The sequence below is a fragment of the Saimiri boliviensis genome, chromosome X (assembly GCF_048565385.1).
Source record: "Saimiri boliviensis isolate mSaiBol1 chromosome X, mSaiBol1.pri, whole genome shotgun sequence".
Lineage (NCBI taxonomy): Eukaryota > Metazoa > Chordata > Mammalia > Primates > Cebidae > Saimiri > Saimiri boliviensis.
The window spans coordinates 33,541,469-33,564,434 of record NC_133470.1 but is presented as its reverse complement, the minus strand read 5'-3'; the positions used below and the strand labels follow the sequence as shown (position 1 = coordinate 33,564,434).

At 44.2% G+C, this 22,966-nt stretch overlaps 1 pseudogene; it reads right to left on the bottom strand.

The window, feature by feature from the left end:
* Positions 1-228: 228 nt before the first annotated feature.
* On the bottom strand, positions 229-876 carry LOC101053917 (Fanconi anemia core complex-associated protein 24 pseudogene; annotated as a pseudogene).
* Between the last annotated feature and the right edge of the window lie 22,090 nt (positions 877-22,966).

Here is a 22,966-nt window from a genome sequence, read left to right as displayed (position 1 = left end):
GTACCCGGCTAATTATTGTAATTTTAGTAGAGACAGGGTTTCACCATGTTGGCCAGGCTGGTCTCGAACTCCTGACCTCAGGTGATCTGTCCTCTTTGGCCTTCCAAACTGCTGAGATTACAGGTATGAGCCACCACACCTGGCTCTTTTCCTTGGATTTTAAAGCTGAAAACAAGATCCTGGTGTTTGTGGTCTTGGAAAAAGACACCATGTCCCTGAGGCCAGCCCTCACCTGGGCTGTGTGAAGAAGGCATGGATCTGCTGTGCCACTGCTTGACTGACCACCTGCTCCAGTTTCTGAATGGAAGCATTACTCAGTTGCTGGATGTTTGGAAATTTCTGGAGCAGAAGCGGAGCTTTAACCTTTCCAACTCCTGGGATCTGCTGCATGCTTCGAAGGAGTGATGGCTCAAACAGCAGCAGAGCTTGTTTCTTCCTAAGAAGCAAGTTCTTACTGGCTTCTATGGTTTGCTCTTGAACCAACTGGATGACGAGGCAGGATGCTTTAATCTGGCTGGCCACTGGAAGCAGCACCATTCCAAGGTTCAGAACAGTAAAATTCTGTAAGGCTGGGAATTACTATTCACTCATCCAGATTTTTTCAACAACTATAACTCCTTGAAGATTACTGGAATTTCTAACCTGAATAAGCCTCTTTCTGTAGCCATTTCCTGTCACCAAATCAGCTTCAGTGACATAAAGAACATACCATCTGTTCGACAGTTAAAAGTCTGGTGTCAAGCCAGCCTCGAAAATGAGCTTAATTTTCCCTTGCATCTCCTGCACCAGCTGTGACACACACCATTTCTCATTGGCCACAACATGCCCCAAAGGCACATGCATGGGGCCCATGCCATCAGGGGGGTTCCTTTCCATGAGTAGTCTCCACCTAAGGAGGGAAAAGCCAGGTGGCACTTGAGCAGGCTCTCCCACACATGGCCCTACATTCCACTCCAAGCCGGGGTCTCTGGGGCAAGATCCCCTCTGTAGACAGAATTATTTGTCAAAGAACTGTCAAATAAGATTCTCTTTTTAATTACTAATAAGAGAATATAAAGGCCTGAATGAAGGCCAGGGTGGCTGGAGAGATGTATGGTGATGTAAGTGGTAATGGCATTGGGTTCTAATAAGGGTAGAGGCATGATCAGATTTGAATTTTAAAAGAATCCTGGACTGGGCATGGTAGCTAACATCTGCAATCCCAACACTGGGCTAGACTGAGGTGGGAGGATCACCTGAGCCCAGGAGTTTGAGGCCAGCCTGGGCAACACAGCGAGATCTCATTTGCCAATTATTTGTGGCAAAATAAATTCTCTAAGAACCAAGAAATTTCTGTCTTGGTGTCCATGTCCTTCATTTTTATCATGTGCCTAGCCCCCGACACCCCAGCTGGATCCACACCATGGCTCCTCAGTCGAGTCCTGGGCCCGGACCAAGGCGGCAGGGACACTATCGTCCCAGTCTAGAGGCCACGTTACTTGCAGCCGCAGCAATTCTTTTGGTTTCTTAAGAAAATCTTTAAAGGTCACTCATTTTCCTTTAATCACCAAAAAATACTGCATTGACATGATTAAATTCCCAGGAATCTCCAATCTTCAGGGAAGAACTATATGGGTGATATCATTGTTTATAAAGGTGTCTTGAACTTGATGAACCTTATGAGGAGTAAAGTACATTTTTAAAATTTTTATCTTCTAATTTTCTTTTCTCTACAAACTTTCTGTCTGTCTGTCTGTCTGTCTCTATGTATGTGTGGGAGGTGGGTGGTGTATATATGGAAACAAATATTTCTTATGAGGAACTGGCTTATGTCATTATGTGAGCTGAGGAGTCTTTGGTCTGCCATCAGCAAACTGGAAACCCAGGAAAGCCAGTGTTGCATCTTAATCCAAGTTCAAAGGCCTGAGAAGTAGAGGAGCCAATGGTCTAAATCCCAGCCTGAGTAGGGGAGAAGATGAGGTGAGATGTTCCAGCTTGAGCAGTGAGGCAGCAAGAAAAGGGACAATCCTTCCTCAGTCTTTGTTCTATTTGGGTCTTCAATGGATTGGATGATGACCAACCACACTGAGAAGGGCAATGTGCTTTACTGAGCCCACTGACTAAAGACAGTAATCTCACAGCCTCAGGGACATACCCAGAAGTAAGTTTCAATCTGGGAATTCCTTGGCCCAGTCAAAGTGACATTAAAGTTAACTATCACATTAAGTCTCAGTAAAAGGTACTTGAGTAGATGGTGGGGTCCATCTAAAGAAACCTCTGATAAGAACTTCATGGGTGAAGGGTGCAGCCAGCCTAGGGGAAAACTCAGAGGAAGTGCGAAGGTGGAAGATATGGCAGGATGTGCACAGTTGTAGGGTGTAGCCAGCCTAGGGGGGGGTCATGGGAGGATCTTCAGGAATTCAGTGAAAGTTGGCCAAAAGATAGACCAAAAAGGTAATGCAAGAATTAAGGATGTAGTCTTAGGAGGAGAAACAGTCGGAGATGTATGAATGCAGATGGCAGTCACCTTAGCAGAGGACCTGGAAGGAAGTGCATTGGGAATGAAAGTATCGGCCACTGGAGCACTCAGCAGGAGCATCTTGGTTGGGGAAATGATCAGACCAGGAGAGGTCACAACAGGAAACCCACTGGTAGAGGGAGCATCCAGAGATAAGATTTAGTAGAGGAGTGGAGGGGTGGAATGTACAGATTGCCTATGGGAGAATATGGTAGGAAGGAAGGGTATGATTCTAGTGAGTTTCCATTCCAAGGTGAGAAATATTCAGGACAAAGATAATTGTTTGGGGCATCTAACCTAAGAGAGAATAGCATGAGGTACATGTTTGGAGGATATAGGCAGCCTAGGGAAGAAAACAGTAGAATTCACATTATGTAAGTTGCAGACAGCCTGGGGAGAATCAGCAAGAAGTGTATGGTTGGAGCAAGCATACAATCTAAGGCAGGACCTGGCAGAATGAGCACGAGAGGATGAAGAATTCAACATAGAGGAGACTTGGCATGTCTTTCATGGGTGAAAGGTAGATTCAGCCTATGGGATGATCTGGCAAGAAATGCAGAAGGAATGAAATCACTAGGCCTACATAAGGACAGGCAGGAAGTATACTGGAGGAGGGACCATTCATTATAGAGCAAATCTTGCAGGCAGTATATAGTTAAAGGTTGAAGTCAGTCTAGAGTAGGATAAATTTAGAGGTGCACTGGTATGGGGTGCAGCCAGCCTAGGAAAGTGATAAGTAGAAAGTGCATGAGTGGATGAAATAGCAGCCAGCCTAGAGAAAGTCTCAGCAGGAGTTTCAATAGTGCAGGGTACAGCCAGCTTAGCAGTAAAGCTGAACAGAGGTGTAGAGATGGAAGAAATAACATCTTGCCCAGGGAAATAAATGGTAGGTGAGCATGGTTACAGAATGAAGTCAGTCTAGGATAGGAACCATAGAAGATACATTTGTGGTGGTTTCAGCCAGCTAAAGAAGGGTATGGCAGAAGGTATAATCCAGTAAATACATGGCATGGAGGGTAGCAGTGCAGTATGTTGAAAGCCCAGGATATTACTTTCACCTATACACCAAATCACAATTTTCCTTGATTCTGGCTGCAATTTGCACTCATACATCTCCTGCCATGAGATTCTCCCCAGGCTGTCTCCAACTGACATAATATAAATTTTACTGTTTTCTTCCCTAGGCTGCCTATATGCTTGAATGTGTGCATTGATCAAGAATGAAACAAGCCTAGGATCAGACACAGTATAAGACTCATATGTTCTTGGTGTAGTCAGCCTAGGAGAGAACAGAGAAACATTTGCATGATTCAAAGGGGCATGTAGCCCAAAGAAGTTATTGGTAAGGGGTTTATATGGTGATTGTGCAGCCAGCATAAGAAATGACATCCTATACAGGGCATGATTGAGAACACTTCCAAACTAGTAGGAGTAATCTGCATGAGTGTAGTGGCAGAGAGTCCATCCAGCCTAGCTCACCACCAAGGAAGTGGTGCATAGATAGGGCAAACACCAAGCTAACTGGGGGACCAAAGATGAAATGCATGTGTAGAGGCTGTAGCCAGCTTAAGGGAGGGACTGCCAGGATGTTTGTGGGGAAAGAGAGAATCCAGCTTTGTGGGAGACTTGCAAGGAGGTGCAAGGGTGAAGGTGCAGTTCACCCAGGAGCTCGAGGATGCATAGTTTCCAGGTGCAGCCAGCATAAGAAAAGATATGGTAAAAGCTGTATGTGTGCCTGGTTCCACCAGCTTAGGTAACAATTAGGCAGAACATGCATGGGTGAAGGGTTCAACTAGATCATGTAATCACATGGCAGGAGATGTATGAGTGCAAGTTACAGCCAGAATCAAGGAAAATTGTTATTTGGTGTATAAGTGGAAGTAATATATCCAACCTAGGGGAGATCTTAAGAGAATGTTCAAGGGAGAAAGAAGCCTCCATCCTAGGAGAAGCCCTGGCATGGTTTTAAGGTTCAGCTATATCAGGGAATGCCCGGGCAAGAAGGGCATGTATGTAGAAAGCATCAGACCTAGAGAAGGATCACTGAACAGTGGATGGATGGAAGTCACATACAGCATAAAGAAAGTTATGGAAATATGCGCAGAGGTGCAGGGTGCAGCCACCCATGGAATGGCCCCTGGAAGAAGTGCTTGGGCCATGGAAGCAAGAAGCCTAAATGAGGTATTATAAGGAAAGCATGGATGCATGGTACAGGTAGACCTGAGAAAGGCCAGGCAGAATGTGCATGGATAGAGAGGGCATCAAGCCTAAAGAAGAGCTTGGAAAAGGGTGGATGTATGCAGAAAGCAGCTAAGTTAGAGATAACCCAGAAGGAAGTTCTTGAATTGAGACATCTTTCAGCATAGGTAAGGCAAAACAGAAGAAGCCTGGGTGGAGGGTGCAGGCTACCAATGTGAGGATTTCCATGAGATTGACAAGTGGAGGGAGCATCCAGATAGAACATTTATTTGCCTGAGGCACATGGGTAGAGAAAGCAGCCACTCTAAGAGATACTCTTATCTATGCAGCAGTTGGTGCGTAAATAAGAGAGTACATGAATATAAAGAGAAGGGTCCAACAGAAAGTGAAGGGGTGGTACGAGAAGCCAGTCTAGGGAGAACCTGTCAGGAACTGATTGAAAGTCCAACCAAACAGAGGGAGGACAGGTCAGGGAGTACCTTAGTGCAGGAAACATTAAGCCTAGAACAAAACATTAAAGGAAGTTAATTGGTAGATAGTGCTGCCATCATAGAGAAGCAGCCAGTAGGTGGTGTATGGGAAAAGAGTGAAGCCATCCTAGGGGTGTATTATGATTACAATGTGGAACCTGCCTAAGAAAGGACATGTTAGGTTATACATGGAAGCGGGATGCAGCCAGCTTAACAAAAAACTCAGCAGGAAGTGCCTAAGTGAAGTGAGCATCTTGTCTAGGAGAGGCTAAGACTGAAAGTGCATGCATGCAAAAATGCATCTAGTCTAGGGAATAATCCACAGATTTATGTGTGGAGTTTGCAACACGGCTGTCATGTTACATCCCCGCTTAACAGAGGGCTTGGTGGGAAGTGTATGGGATGAAGGTTGAGAGGAGCTAGGGAAGGATTCAGCAGGCAGCATGCATTAATGGTGGATGCAGCCACCCTAAGTGAGAGTTGAGATGAGATTTAAGGATGGAGGGATCAACTAGTCTGGGAGAGAACTTGGGCTGAGGCAGGAGCATAGAGTAAAGCCTTCCGTGTTAGTTTCCTAGGGCTGCTGTGACAAATTACCAAAAATTTGTTAGCTTAAAACAGCAGAAATTTATTCTCTCATAGTTTGGGATGCTAGAAGTCTGAAATCAAGTGTTGGCAGGGCCATGCTCCCTCCGAAAGCTCTAGGGGTGAATGTTCCCTTGCCTCTTACAGATTCTGGTAGCCATGACTACTTCCCAGATTCCTTGGCGGCATCACTCCAATCTCTGTCTCCATGGTCACACTGGCCCTCCCCTTTATGTGTCTTCTCCTCCTCTATCTGTGTCAAATCTCCCTCTGGTTTTCTTGTATTAGGACACTTTTCACTGGATTTAGGGCTCACTCAGATAATCCAGAGGATCTTATCTTAGGGATCTTTAAAGTAATTATATCTGCAAGTGTATTTTATCCAAATAAGATTATATTCACAGACTCTGGAGATTAGGACATGGACATATCCTTCTTGGGGTCACCATTCAACCCACTACCCCTGTCTAGGGTAGTGAAGGGCAGAATGTGCATAAGTGGAGTGGAAGCTGCAGCCAATCTAGGGAATGATATGGCAAAATGTACATGGCTAAACTATGTAGGTATTCCAAGTAAGACCTAGCAAGAAGTGCATGGGTAGAGAGAACATCCAGCCTATGAATGAATTCAGTGAGTACATGTGTAATTGAAGCAGCCAGCAATGAAGAGTCAGAACAAGTTGCATAGGAGAGCCAAGACTAGGAGAAGATACAGAAGAATATACATGGGAATTAGAAACACCCATCCTTAGGAAGAATTCACTAGAATGTGGATGGAAGAAGGTAACATCCAGCTTAGGAGAGCATATTGCAGGAAGCGTATGTGTGAAAGGAGTATCTAGTCAAGTGGAAGACTCAGGAAGAGGTGCATGGGCAAAGGGTACATACAGCCTAGATGAGGACATGACAGGATATGCATTGTTAGAGGGAGGATCCAGCACAGGTAGGACTTGTTATAGGGTACATGGGAGAACAATTAGATTAGGAACAAGAAGTGTATGGATGAAGGGTATGGCCAGTCTAGCAAAGGACTAGGCAGGATATACAAGGTACATATGTGGAGGTGACAGCCAGCTTAGAGGAATACTAGGGGAAAGTACATTATCAAATACTCCAGCCAACCTAGGGTTGAGTTCTATAGGAAGTACATGTGTGGAATACAGAGGCTTTCCTGTATAGGAAGTGAGAGTATTATTTGGTTGAAAGGTGTAGCCAGCGTAAAGCAGGAATTAGTAGGAGGTCCATGGGTGCATAGTGCAGTCAGGCTAAGAAATAATCCTTCAGGAAGTGTATGGTTGAAGTTCCTATCTAGCATAGGAGAGGAGTAGGAAGAAGGTACAGTGAGAATGATACAGCCAGCACAGGGGAGAACATGGCAAGAGGTGCATGTTGAAGCTAGGTCAGGAAAATAACCCACATGTAGTGCAAAAGTGAAGGATGCATCCAGCATAGTTGAGAACCTGGAGGAAATTGCATGGGTGGTGTGTGGTGGAATAAATGCATTAGTAGAAAGAGTAACCAGCCTAGATTTTGGTCTGGCATTGGTGGTGGAAAGATCCAGAATAGTGAAGGACTCAGCATTGAGTATATGAAGGATGGTAAAGCAGACCTAGGAAGAACTCATCAAGAGATGCATGGGAGGTAGGATCATTAAGCTTAGGGTTGGAATCAGCATGAAGTATGTGGGTGGAGGGGCCATGCAACCTAGTGGAGATTTGGGAAGATGGTACCTGAAGAGGATGAACCAACCTAGGAGAGGGCTTAGTATTATATGAATGGTTAGAGAGAACATCATTGGAGAAAATTTTTAGCATAGAGAAGGAATTGGGGAATAGTGGGTGGCTCAAGGTTACGTCCAGTCTTGGATAGGACATGGAAGGATGTTTGTGGGAGGAAAGAGAATCCAGTCTAGATGATTTGGCAGAAATTTGGGTGGAGAGGGAAGATTGCCAATGGTATAACATGTCAGGAAAAACATAGTTGCAGAGCATAGAAAGCTTATGGGATAACATTGCAGTAGGGTTATGAGTTTATGATAAAGACATTCTGGCTGGAATGAAAGGGTGTAGGAAACTCACAATATAAAGGAGGGCATGTAGAGGGAACATCCAGGCAAGTGGAGGCCCCAGCAAGTGCTATATGTATGTGTGCACTCCATGCATATATGTACAGACTATGGTAGGGCACTTAGAAGGTGCAATGGAGGTAGGAAAAGGCAGCCTAGGGGAGAACCCCATGGGAGGTTTAGGAGGTTTAGGAGAAGGTGAAGCCTAAGCAAGGACATGGCAGGAATTGTGTGAGTGAGGGAGATACAGGCTAAGGGAGTACTCAGTTGTTAAGTGCATTTGTGGCATTTTCAGCCAGCCAAAGGGAGAGTAGTTAGGAAAATTATGACTGGAGCATGCACCAGCCTAGGTGAGGACCCATCGGGAAGCTTAAGAGTGAAGGCAGCCTGGAGTGGGGTGTACCAAGAGGTGCATAATTTGGGAGGTGTAGCCAGTCTAGGAAGGAACTAGCAGTAACTGCATTGTCAGTTGGACATTGCTAGATTTGCATGAGGGAATGTGCAGCTAGCATCACAGAGAAAGCTGTAGGAAGTGCATCAACAGAGAGTGAAGCTGGAGTAGGAGGGTATCTGGCAAAAAAAAAAAAAATGCAGGGATATTGTTTGTATTTGAATGACTGGAGGGCTAAGCATGAATTTCAAGGGTTTGTAATAGAGTCAAAGTTGATAATTCAGCATGCTGTGTATGGGAGGAGGGAGCATCTAAGCCTAGTCAAGAGGGCATGGCAGAACACGTGTGGTTGTTGAAATTATCAACATAACACTATCTGCAGCAGAATGTGTATATGTGGAGGGTGTGGCAAGCCTAGGGAATGACTAGTATGCAGTGCAAAGGAACAGGCAATCTCCAGTCTAAGGGAGGACTTGAGAAGAGGTACATGGTTGACAATGCAGCCATCATATGGAAGAACCTGGCCTGAAGTTCATGAAAGGAGGATGCTGCCAGCGTAAGGGAAGACTCAGCAGGAAGTGTATGGATGCAGGGTGCAGGAAGCAATTGTGAGGACATCCAGGAGATTGAAAGGTGGAAGGAGTATCATGTCTAGCAGGAGATTCAGTAAAAGGAATGTGAGTGAAGTGTGCAGACATCCTCAGAGAAAATCTGGCAGGATGTGCACAGACAGACAGACATTCTACCTCAGAATCCTGCCGGAATTCATGGGAGGGTGCAGGATTGAGTAATTATGGGAAGGTGAAGCCAACTTCAGGAAAGACATGACACAAAGTAGATTGTTGGAGGGTACAACAAGTCTAGGAAAAAAAAAAAAAACTGACATGAAGTGAAAGGGTGGAAGGTGTATTCAGCCTAGGATAGGATTCAGAAGGTGTGTTTTTGCAGGATGCAGCCGCTCTCAGAGAAGACCTGGCAAGACTTTCATAAGCAGAGAATATAGCAAGTCTAGGGGAGAACATGGCAGGAGGTGCAGAAGAAAAAGCATGATACAGCCTTGTGGGAGGAATATGCGGAAAATGCATGGGTGGAGGAAGCATAAAGGCCCATAAATAGGTACATGGGTGGATGGTGCACATAGCCTAAGAATACTTGGCAGGAGGTGCAGAGTGGCAGAGTGCGGCCAGCCAAGTTCAGGACATGTCAGGGATGCAAGGCTCCAGGACCTGGCAGGATGATCAAGGAACCAATCTAGTAAGAACCAACCTAGTAAGGCCCTAAATAGTAGATTCAGAATTAGAATGCCTGGAGTGGAAAGCTAACAGAAAACCCACATATGTGTCATTCATGATAAAAAGCATATCAGGTGGCACAAGCAGAGAGTGGCAGAGGCCTAATATAATCATATTGTCACTGACTATATGGCCTCATTCCCTGAGAAATTGTGTGTGCAGAGGATAAAGGCCAGTGTTTGGTAAAGGTGCACAGATCACACCTAATTAGGGCAACTTTGATGTTTGGAAAACTTATAAAGAAAGTTTTTCCTTTGTGCCCAAAGTACCCTGGGACCCTAGTGTCCCAAGGGTTCATATGCCTATCTGGCCATGAACAAAAGCAGATAATGGAGGTTATCTGGGAGAGGCGGGTCAGTGTATTAGTACAATGACCTTATTTCTTGCTAACCTGTCTGTAATAGAATTGTAATGTGATTGATTTGGCATGTGCAGAGATGTGCAAAATAAGAACAAGTATGGGGAATGCCATTAGTCTACCATGTGAGATATCCCATGAAGACCTTTTCTGAATGGAAAAATTATCTTGCTTCAATTTTTCTAACCCAATGGCGACCATGCAGGAGTCAGCCAACAAACAAATCTTTTTTTTTTTTTTTTTCTTTTTTTTTTTTATTGCATTTTAGGTTTTGGGGTACATGTGATGAACATGCAAGATTGTTGCATAGGTACACACATGGCAGTGTGCTTTGCTGCCTTCCGTCCCCTCACCTGTATCTGTCATTTCTCCCCATGCTATCTCTTCCCACCTCCCCACCCCCCCGCCCCTCCCCCATTTCCCCCCAACAGACCCCAGTGTGTAGTGCTCCCCTCCCTGTGTCCATGTGTTCTCATTGTTCAACACCCGCCTATGAGCGAGAATATACGGTGTTTGATTTTCTGCTCTTGTGTCAGTTTGCTGAGAATGATGGTTTCCAGGTTCATCCATGTCCCTATAAAGGACGTGAACTCATCGTTTTTGATGGCTGCATAATATTCCATGGTGTATATGTACCACATTTTCCCTATCCAGTCTATCATCGTTGGGCATTTGGGTTGGTTCCAGGTCTTTGCTATTGTAAACAGTGCTGCAATGAACATTCGTGTGCACGTGTCCTTGTAGTAGAATGATTTATAATCCTTTGGATATATACCCAGTAATGGGATTGCTGGGTCAAATGGGATTTCTATTTTTAGGTCCTTGAGGAATCGCCACACTGTCTTCCACAATGGTTGAATTAATTTACATTCCCACCAACAGTGTAAAAGTGTTCCTATTTCTCCACATCCTCTCCAGCATCTGTTGTTTCCCGATTTTTTAATGATCGCCATTCTAACTGGTGTGAGATGGTATCTCAATGTGGTTTTGATTTGCATTTCTCTGATGACCAGTGATGATGAGCATTTTTTCATATGTTCCAACAAACAAATCTTAAGCAATTTGCCATGCAGGGAATCCTGAAGAATCAGGTAGACAGCATCAAACTCTGCCAGTTGGGCCAACTCTCATGTCTATTCCTTGTGACAGAGGAAGCAGTAGCAGTGTGGTATGCCACCACTTACCACTGATTCCTACCATGTGGGATGGTGGCCCTACCATTGGTGAGGCACATTGACTTCCTATGTCAGATACTTGATCTCAAGGGGCTCTCTAGATCACTACTAGGAATGATATGATGTGCACCTTCACCTCCGTAATAGGTTGGCTAAGGGATTGAGGACATGGGAAACCAATCCTTCAGAAGTTTAGAAAGGCCTGGTGGCATCAGGCCTAACTGCATCCCTAACTTAGTACTTTCACTTAACAAAAGAGGATTCTGTGGTCATGCCTAGCCTCTTGGCATGGAGTCTCTGGCTTAAGGCATAATAAGGATTTGTGTCTGTAGGCCAACTAGAGTTGAACCAGTTAGGGTCTCAGTTTCCAGAAGGGCCAGAATTTTTTTATATATCTGCCTTTGGAGGAAGTTACTTATTCCAAAAACCCATGGGCAGCCACTTAACACCATATCTGTTCCAGAGGCTTCAAGAGGCATAGTCCTTTGTACCCAAAGCCTTGATTTAAAAGTTGAACCTCAAGGGAGCAAAGGTCAATGCCTACTGTAAAGTTATCTGAGTAATAATATTTGTTGTGAGAGGCCTTAATGGAAGAAGTTTGTCTTGCATATGACCTCAGATATGGGTCCAAGTATAATGAATAGATGTGAGATGTGTTGGTCTTGAAAGATAAAGAGGCTCAGGAGATCTTGGGCCTATTTAAGTGTCTGTGGTACCTTGAAGGGGGCGAGTAATTGGTGTTTCACTGAGCCAAGAATAGAAAAACTCTCTGATGACTACAAGACGTACAATAATTTTATCATCTTTGCAGGTCCTTGTATTTCATACATGTCCATTTCCTATCTTGGAGGTGATGTGTAAGGGTATGTAAGCCCCGTGTAACATTTTGAGAGGGTCTCCTATGTAAGATGTCATCTATATAGTGCCCAAAGTGGGAATGCTGTAAATTAATGAATTACAGGTCTTTTCTCCAGAGTTATGTGCTATGGCCAGGCTGCCGAGGTAGTCTATAGATAATCAAGTGAATGTATATTGTGTGTCCTCAAAGGAGAAGGCAAAATATGGCTGTGAATCTTTGATAATAGATATTGAGTAGAAAATACTGACTGAATATGTTACCACAAATAAATCACTAGGTGAACCCTGATACTAACAACTTCAGTAATGTTAGGAACAGGTGCCTCAATGGACAGAACAAATGCATTGAGGTGGCAGTAATCTACACTTAGGCACCATTCTTGTTTGTCTGCCTTTTGCTTTGATCAGATACCGCAATTAAAAAGAGAGATAATAGGAACCACAATTCCATCTTTCAAAAGATTAAAATAATAGGCCTGAGCCCAGCTTCACATTGTCATAGCTTGTGTTGAGGCTTATTGACAATTTTAAGGGGAGGCAGAGGGACTATGATCTCTCCTTGAGTATGTCTCATAGCAAGTAGTACAGATTTTGACTTGTTCCAATTTAAGAGGTGGCCCTAAAGCATTCGGTGTTCGTACTTATGACTAGATGGGCCAGAGACAGAGGGGATATTGCAAGGAATCTAGCTAAGAGATCCCATTGTAGCATTAAGTGGAACCCATATGCCCTTAATGGGGTGACTCAATATGCCCTGAATTTTAAAAAGATTGCAAATATGTGTGTATATATATATATATATATATATATATATATATATACATATATATATATATTTATGAGAAAAAGAGGATACCCAGAGTAACTGTTATCTCTATCCCTATATCTAAAAGAACCAGAAAATGTTGGCTATTCTTTGAGCTTCAATGAATCACTTGGGTAGTATGTGGGCAATTTTCCCCAGGCAGTGAGACAAGCTTTGGGGATCTGCTGTCTCCTTCAGGAGGGAGTCAGGTGGTTGTCATTGCTGAAGGTCAGGACATGGTATTAGAAACCCATTAACCAGGAACTGGAAGTGCCTTTCTTCTTCTCAGTTGGGTGTTTCCTATCCAATATTTGGGACAAAATTGAAGAAAAGAGAGGGAAACTCTCCCTGCTGCATGTGTTTCAAAGATATCTAGCAGGTTTTTTGGTTGTTGGAGTTTATAAGCAGGCTGGCCAATATTTTTTTCCATGAAAGATACCCATGTCTCTAATTTGCTAATACATATATCCGTCAGGGGATGATGGTTTAGAGTCCTATAGTGTCTCTACAGGTGCTAACTTCCTATTATTTGGAAAAGGTCCCAACCCTGTCTCTGCCTTGTTTTCCTATTCACTCTTCTTCCCAGTGATTTTTTGTAGTGTATTTATTTATTTATACTTTAAGTTCTGGGGTACATGTGCAGATCCTGCAGGTGGTTTTTATCCTTTGGTTATTTACTACTCGTGGCAGTATTTTGGTGGTGTGGCTCTGCCTATAGGTGGCGCACTCCTGTTCTAAGGTGTCCCAGTCATTCTCCACAGGGTTGGAGTCTACCTCCATGAGGGCAACTGTGGCACTGCCTGATTTGTTGTTATGCTTGTTTCTAAAATCAAAGCTCTTGGTCTGGCAATACACTATTTCACACTATTGTTCCTTCTGGACAACCTTCACAGTACAACAGCCAGTTACCATAGGCACTTCTGGGGACATTGTAAATACATAAGAAGTCAACTGGAGACTTCTTTACCCTGACTGCAGCACTCTAAGGACAGTTGCTCGGGGATGACTCAGCTTTTGGAGCTCTATCATAGATTGGAGAATCAGAGTAGTACCTGACAGTCACAATAAAATGTGACAGCTGCTAAAACACAAGCCATCAGTGCCATTTCAGGCACTATTTACTCTTTGTTGGATTCAGTTAGTAAGCCAAGAGCAGTCTAAAGGTATATCATCCTCATCAACCACCAAACCACCCGGCTCAATGCAAAAATTGTTTAAAAATATAATCGAGATATGGAAGATGTTAGACATGAAGACAACTGCCTTTGAAAGAAGTATTTATTACTCACAGTTCCCCTGAGGACAAGAGGCATGGCATGTCATGTAGAGCCACAGAGGGTCACTCACAAGGAGAAGCAGAGAGAAGAAAAGGATGTTTTTGGCCATACACTTTATGTGACATCCTCCCCTACCCTCTCATGCATCTTCTGCTAAGCTCTACTTTAGTCTGGATACTCTATAAATGAATGTAACTTTTGCAAATTACTCACCTAAACTGGCTATACTCTCAATCTCTATGCCATTTCCTCCTCAAGCTGTATTACCCATTAATGCCCCTTATCCAAAGTCTTACCTAATGCTGGATGTTAACTCCACTCCTGAACTTCCTGCTAGATCCTGTCCTAGGCCCAAAGCAAACTTCATTCATCCACTTTCTACTATGTTCTCTTCTAGACTTGATATACACTTCATCCATTTCCTCTTGCCAAGTCTACCCCTAGATTTGATGAATTCTCCAACCATCAACAGTCTGGGTGGCCTCTCATAGCCTTGCTACACTTTCCATCTGTACACCTCTTGCCATGTGATGCCACAGGCTGACTTCTCCCTCTAGCCATTCACTCTCTGTCAGATCATGCAACAGGCTTGTATCATTCATCTTTGCCCCTTCAGCTAATTCCTTTCCTGTTTTGGCTACATCCCTCCACTCATCCCTCCACTACTTGTCATGTCATTCCCTAGGATTTCCACTGGCTTCAACTACACACCTGCTTTAGGTCCCTCCCTTCACTGGATGATTCTTCTTCCATGTATTCTCTTGGGAGAGATATACAATTTTTCATCGAAATGTTTATTTGTTGGAAGTTCTTCCTTTCCTGTGAATGCTTCCTCCATTCCTGTAGTACTGCTGGGCTTTCCCTAAAGCCAGCTGTACTCACCACTACTGAATCTGATATTGGGTCCCTCTATAGGCTGGTTGCATTCTCCATTCATGCAACTCCTGTGTGTTTTTCTCCTAGGCTGTATATTCCCATCACTACACACCTCCTGCTTACTCTTCTCATGGGCTAGATGCTATATTGATCCATTCACGACTTGCTCAATCCCTCCCGTATGCTGGCTGCATTATCCATCCATGAACATCCTTTTGATTTCTATCTCTTTTTAAAAATTTATTTATTTTTTATTTATTTATTTATTTATTTATTTTGAGACGGAGTTTCGCTCTTGTTACCCAGGCTGGAGTGCAATGGCGCGATCTCGGCTCACCGCAACCTCCGCCTCCTGGGTTTAGGCAATTCTCCTGCCTCAGCCTCCTGAGTAGCTGGGATTACAGGCATGTGCCACCATGCCCAGCTAATTTTTTGTATTTTTAGTAGAGACGGGGTTTCACCATGTTGACCTGGATGGTCTCGATCTCTTCACCTCCTGATCCACCCACCTCAGCCTCCCAAAGTGCTGGGATTACAGGCTTGAGCCACCGCGCCCAGCAAAATTTGTTTATTTAACATTAGGTGCATACTATATCTGGCATTTCTCCCCATGTTATCTGGTTGCTACCTCTACCCAATTACCTCCTTAGAAGACTCCCTAGAATGACTCCATCCTTTATCATAAAATCTCTTCTGGGTCCTCATCTAGGCTGAATGTTCCATATATCCATGATACTCTTGCACATTCTTCCTCCCATCTTTGATACCCACTCTCCCCATGTGCCACCAGTTATGTCTTAAACTGGCTACATTCTTCACCTATAAACCTTTTGCCTCCACCTACAAACATTTTTCCTAGACTGCATGTACTTTCCACTAGTGTAATTGCTTCAGAGTCCTTTCCTAGGCTGGATGCCCCTTCCAACAATATATCTTCTTCCAGAAATTCCTCTAGATTTGCTGTGTCTTACAATAATGCATTCTCTCCCAAGACCTTTTCCACCATGGAGTCTCCCTCCACCTACATACCATCTGATAATTTCTCTTCTAGGCATGCTGCAACCTCAACCTATAGCACCAAATGCACAACTCTCTTCTAAGTTTACACACTTCCTGCTGAAGTTTTTTTTTTTTTCCTAAGCTGCATGTTTTTTCCACCTATGCATCTCTTCCAATGTTCTTCTCTGGGTTGGGTGCTCACTTGACCCATGGATTTCTCAAGTCCTCCCATAGACTCCTTCCTTCAAACGTGTATCTCCTGCTGATTTTGTCCCTAAGCTATATATTTCCATTCATATATTTCTTGCTATATCCTTCCCAAGGCTGGAGGATCCCTCTAACTATGCACTTCCTGGTATGCCCCTCTTAGACTGGCTACAACCTCCAACCATGTACTAATTATCAATCCCTCCTTTAGGCTAGCTGCACCATCTACCTATGGACTTCCCAACGAGTTTACACCTAGTCTGGATGTTTCCTCTCCCCACACACCTGCTGTTGAGTTCTGCCCATCTCAAATGCATAAATCTCTAGTCAACTTTTTAATTCCCAAATTAAGTTCTCTCTGAAAAATGATATAAAGAATTAAACTTTCACAATATCTTTAACATCTAAAACTTTCTTTGTGGTTTTCCATGTAATTCCTGGAATCTCACAAAATTTTTTTCTTTCAATTTATGGATAGCACTGTGTTAAAATATTTAGGTTTATTTGTTATTACTAATGAGCTGTTACGTTAAAACTTGTCATCTCCAGATAATTTTTTCAGTTTACTCTGATGTTTCTCAAAAGGTTCTGCAACCAGATAAAAACCAGAGTTCTTGTCTTTGATGACAAAAGACAATTTGACAGCTTTGAGGAAAGAGACAGTACCCCCAGTACTAGTGCTTCAAAGAACAGTCTCTTTGGTACACACTTCAGCTAACAGAAGCTTCTGATGACACATAATCACCTTTAAGACCATGACAGTGAACAGAGGCAGTCCTCAAAATCACCTTAGTTGAACAGCAGTTTCACACAATCAGTTTTTTTTATCCTAGCCTACCCAGCCTTCAAATAAAACAGAAATGAAGATAATTGAGAGCAAGTTATTTAGATGCTTTGCTAGATATCCAATAGACCCTAACATCTTAGTACTGAAGACTAGTTTCTGTTTTCTAGAGAAAAACATTAATAGTTTTTCCTCAAGGCTCATTTCTCAGGACAGAATAGAGAAAGAGCAAAACAACAGGTAAGGAAGGCTGGGCTCTTGCCCCTATTGTACTATAGATATTCATCATGTGACTTTGAGTGAGCTAATTAATTAACATCTTTGAATCTTGGTGGCCACATCTGTAAAAATGGATACTAGTAATGTCTGTGTAGGATTAGCAAACCTGTTTCCCAGCTTAGGTATGTGAGTTAGGAGTTTGTAATCTGCACCTTAGGTAAATAATGCAGTTGATGATTTCTTTTACTTGAATCCTATTTTGGGGTTCCAAAGACCTTTTGTAAAGAGTCTTTCACACCTGTAATTCCAGCACTTTGGGAGGCCAAGGCAGGCAGATCACTTTAGGTCAGCAGTTTGAGACCAGCCCGACCAACATAGAGAAACTCCGTTTTTACTAAAATTACAAAACTAGTCAGGCATGGTGGTGCATGCCTGTAATCCCAGCTACTCAGGAGGCTGAGACAGGAGAGTAACTTGAACCCAGGAGATGGAGGTTGTGGTGAGCCGAGATTACCCCATTGCATTACAGCCTGGGCAACAAGAGTGAAACTCTGTGTCAAAAAGTAAATAAACAGTGCTGCAATGAACATTCGTGTGCACGTGTCCTTGTAGTAGAATGATTTATACTCCTTTGGATATATACCCAGTAATGGGATTGCTGGGTCAAATGGGATTTCTATTTTTAGGTCCTTGAGGAATCGCCACACTGTCTTCCACAATGGTTGAATTAATTTACATTCCCACCAACAGTGTAAAAGTGTTCCTATTTCTCCACCCAACGATGATAGACTGGATAGGGAAAATGTGGTACATATACACCATGGAATATTATGCAGCCATCAAAAACGATGAGTTCACGTCCTTTATAGGGACATGGATGAACTTGGAAACCATCATTCTCAGCAAACTGACACAAGAGCAGAAAATCAAATACCGTATATTCTCGCTCATAGGCGGGTGTTGAACAATGAGAACACATGGACACAGGGAGGGGAGCACTACACACTGGGGTCCGTTGGGGGGAAATGGGGGAGGGGCGGGGGGGTGGGGAGGTGGGAAGAGATAGCATGGGGAGAAATGACAGATACAGGTGAGGGGACGGAAGGCAGCAAAGCACACTGCCATGTGTGTACCTATGCAACAATCTTGCATGTTCATCACATGTACCCCAAAACCTAAAATGCAATAAAAAAAAAAAAAGTAAATAAATAGTCTTCCCATCTCCCTCAGAACACATGTGCAATATCTGTCACATACAAGGACCAGGAAATCTGAGCCTTCAAAATGCTTCTGTTGCAAAGGATGTTCTCTCTGAAAGGCCAGTCTGGTAGCCAGGCCTTGTGTTAATGCCACGACCAAGCCACCATTCCCCTAAGTACCCTGCCTCCAGGCTCAACTCTGGTGCTCGTCTTTCCTCACACATGATGTTTTCTGTAGTCTTTACACAAGTCTGGCCCCCCGACCTGCCCTGATGTTGCTTGTGATCACTGGCCCAGGTGGCAGCCACAGTCACCCCAGCCTCTCTCCTTGCTCACTTGGGCATTAGATTTCTCACTCTCAATAGGACACTGGCTGCAAATGCTGTTCTGTCCACAGAGCACAGGCCACAGGGATTCTCTCTTCACCCTTCCCTCCCATCTGTTAGAAATGCACACAAGGCCCAAACATGGGTGGGCTCATGCCTTTCCAACGGCAGCAATTTTCTCTGCCTTCCCACCTCCCCATCCGTTTAAGAATTATGCTCAGCAGTGCTTGTGGGGTTCACAGGAAACATGGGGGCCACAGCCAGCATAGCATCAGGCTAATGCAGCACCTTGCCAGATCCCCCTTCCACATGTGTAAGGAATGGCAATCACTCCTGCTGCTGACTCTCCCATGCCCCTTGACTCTGCCGAGGGCTTGCAGCAGGGGCTCATCCAAGGTCAACCTCCAAACTCCACCTCAGACATGAAACAGAGTCTGAAACAGCCCAGAAGCCCGGTCATTACGGGGTCACAGTGACCATTATTGCACAGTGACTGCATAAACTGTAAGGTGACCACCTGACTACACAGAGGTACTCACCCTCCATGGGCCACCCACCTACTATGGCTTCTCCTGCCTTGAATGAAGTCCCCAGATGTTCATTCCAGTGAAGTATCCAGGACATTATGTCTAGTTCTACCATAACCCACAGCCATGAGCAACATCAACAGCTTTTAAACACCAGACAGCTACTTAGCCAACATGTCAAGATCTGAGGAAAAAGATCAGTTCCCGGCCATTACCCATCCTAGAGGCACCACTTCTGACCGGAGGACACTGGACTAGCAGAAACCCATACCCTGAACACAAAGATGTTTCACTTTGGCAAGCGGAGGGGGCTCTGCTGTTGCCATGAAGGGATCAGCCGAAGGAGACTCCCCACCTGCAGCTGCTGGAGAGAGGCCTGCTTGCTGCTCAGATGCACAGGAGAGAAAGTGACGAGCTGGGCTAAGGCTGGAAATGCTCTGCAGCTCTCCATAAGGAATCACGCAGTGGTGGCATGGGCATCTTGACAACGAGTTCCCTGGGAATATGAGGTTCACTGGACATGAGGTGGCAAGAAAGGCTTCTGGGATTCAAACAAGAACATCTCCCAAATGGCCCAAAGGACAACCCCAACACTGTTTCCTTCCTTCTCAGGACACTCCTCTGAATTAGCCAAAGGCAACGCTAGGTCCTTCTTAGACAGAAGCAGAGAGAGAGACCAAGTCATCAGGCAGGAGGTGCAGAGGGGACACCGGAGTGGGGATTGTTTGACTCGTCCCTCTGTTCCTGTCTTCTGCTGCTGGGCACAGTCCCGTCTCTCTACAGGGCTTAGCAGGATGTGATTCTCACAGCCAGTGGCCCACATGCCCAGTGGTCACCTGACAACCAGGCCCACTGCACCTTGGGGAAGCCCACCTGCACATTTGAGTCTGCTGTTAGGGAAGGAGACAGATGCAGCTGTTTATTAAGGGCGACCCTGTGCATGCACTGTGTGGAGCAGAGGTTTACAGCCCCAACTGGGCTCAATCTCAGAAACATGCATAGATGGAGACACTTTTATTATCCCCATTTTATACACAAGCAGACCTGCTCAGAGGGAGGAACTGAAAGTCCAGTATCACATGGTCAGAATGTGGTGAACTGGGATCTGAAACCAGGCCCTCAGCTCCCGTTGTTGAAGCCGGCTGGGCAGCTTCTGACCAACCATCTGTGAACCACCAGCAGGCAGCGGACTGTGGCCCCCGAGGACCCAAGGACCAGGTGACAACCTAAAATGTGGACACTCACAGGCAAGGGGACAGATGGCTACAACACCTGATGTGACACCTTTTTTAAACTTAGCACAGAGCAGGAAATTTTGAAAAGGATTGCCTGTGTTTTAGAGGCCATTGCTTGGGACAGAATTATTTCTATATCTCTTAAAACATATATTCATTCAGTCACTCATAATTCTTTGGTGTTCTATGCAATATATGGTCATTATAATGAATAGGTATTTAATTTAAAAATGAGATTGTTAATCGTGTTTTAAATGACATACATTTATAATTAAGCTGATTCATCAATAATTAACCATTAAAAATTTCTGGAATTGCCTATCTTAGGACAGATCATAGGTTTTATATAATCTCATGATTTATTTTACCAGTGTCCTGAAGAGAGGCCAGAAAGATATATTCACAGCCCTAGCTACGAATGCCTGCCTCAAGTCCTCTTTCATAGTGAGGGAGAGTATAAAGAAGTAAGAAATGCAATCCAGCAGGCCATCATTTCTTTTTTGCATTTTTCATGATGGTTTTTCCTTCATTCCTCAACGTCTATGTAAAGCCCCGTTCCCATTAAGTTCATGCCAGCCAGTGTGCCCCCTCTCCACCCATCCCTGTGACCGCCGCCGTCTGACTTCAGTCCTTTGCTATCCTGAATAAAGCCTTCTGCACCTTAGTCAGAGACTGCAGCTCCACCCCAGGCCCCAGCATCAGGCTGGGAATTCAACAAGCCTCGGAGGCCGCCCAGTCAACAATCACTACAGCACTAATGAATCCAGATCTTCTTTGCTCTATTCAAAGTCCTTGCTCACTTCACCCATCACACTGCTCATGGTGCAGGACTACTCTTTTACCCATGCACGTTACCTGCCCAGTGAGAACACTAGATGATGGCATGGAGCTCTTTATTTTATTAAACTCTGCTTTAAAGTATGACTGCTGTACTGATGGTGCTGTGTTTCCCCAGTTGCCTAATTGCACAATTAACACCTGGCTACAGGTTACACTACTCCACTACACATAAGGTGCCAACGTTTATCTGTTTCCCCCTTTCTCATCCCCCTTCCTGACAGTGTGAGCTTCTTCCCTGTGTGGAGCTGTTTACATCTCCTGCATGGTTGAGTTGATGGTACATTGCTTCTTTTCTTTGCCCAGTCCTATCACCTGTCTTGTTATACCACTTCCCTGATGGTGCAAATCTCATTCTCTTTACCCAGTTGAAATTCATTACAGTTATTCAGTAACACTAACGGAGTATAACCTCACCACTTAAGCCTCTCACATACCTTGTCCAATTATGCCCAGCACCAGTGATGTGAGGTTTCTCATCTTTGCCTCATTCTTCTCCCTTTCAACCTACACCCCTGCACTGATGGCACAGACCTCCTCCCATCTGCTATCTTCACATCCCTTGTTAATTTATAGCACCACACTGGTAGTGATGAAATTTTCCTCCTTCCACCTTCACTTACTAGGTGCACCACTGTATCCACTGCATTAATGGTGCATGGTTCCTTCTATATCACTCATTCATATTCCTTCTCATGTACTTCAATATACTGATGGGGCAGAACTCTCTCTTTTTGCCCTGTTTACATCACCTACCCTATTAAACCCCTACACTTAAATTTGTTCTTCTCTGGCTTATATCCATTCCAGACCAAGTTACACAATAGTTCTGAGAGTACAGGGTCCTTCTTGTTTGTCCTGTTGGCATCTACTCCCTTGTAACTCTTTTGTACTGATGGAGCAGGACTCATCATTTTTCTCTTTTTAATTGCCCTTTCCCATTTACCCCATAGCACTAATAATGTGAATCTTCTCCTCCTCGCTTCCATCACCTGCACTAAGTTACACTATGCTAATGATTGTGAAGATTTTTCTCTATGCCTCATTGATATCACCTGCCTGTTTACACCAATGCACATGTGATATAGGACTGTTCCCATTTTCAATGCCCACATTTCCTGCCCTACTGCTCCACCTCACTGATATCTCTTCCCTTTTTCCTGTTCAGATTCTCCCCAATTACATCACTAATGTAATAGTGTAGTGCTTCTCCTATAATCTGTAATTACATGACGTATCTAGTTACACTGTTATAAGAATGCCTTCATTGCCTCCCCACACCTAACACAGTTATACTGCTTTACTGATAATGCTAGTATCATGCTCTTTCATTTCATTTTCTCTAGTTACACCACTGTAATAATATGGTGTGGCTCCTTCTCTGTTCCCTGTTCACACTTTATGTTCAATTATACCACTGTACTGATGGCATTGGGCTCCCCCTACGTTGCTGTATTTATATTCTCTCACTCCCTCCCCACCCCTCCACTCCCAAACTGAGTATTCAGGACTCTTCCTCTGTTCACAAACCAACGCAAGACACTCAGTGCACTGATGATGCAGGGTTTGTGCCTCATTACTACTTTTCCTTTTACTGCAGTGATAGTGCAGGAACTTCCTTTATGCCCTAAATGGTTATCCACCTAGACTAGGTGTCTGACCATCCTACTTGTTGCCCCATCCTCAAAAACAGCCCAGAATAGCAACTGCACCACAATGCCACATTTATTTTCTTTGTCCAGTTACTCTGCTGCACTGAGGAAGCTAGGCTTCTCTTCTTCATCCC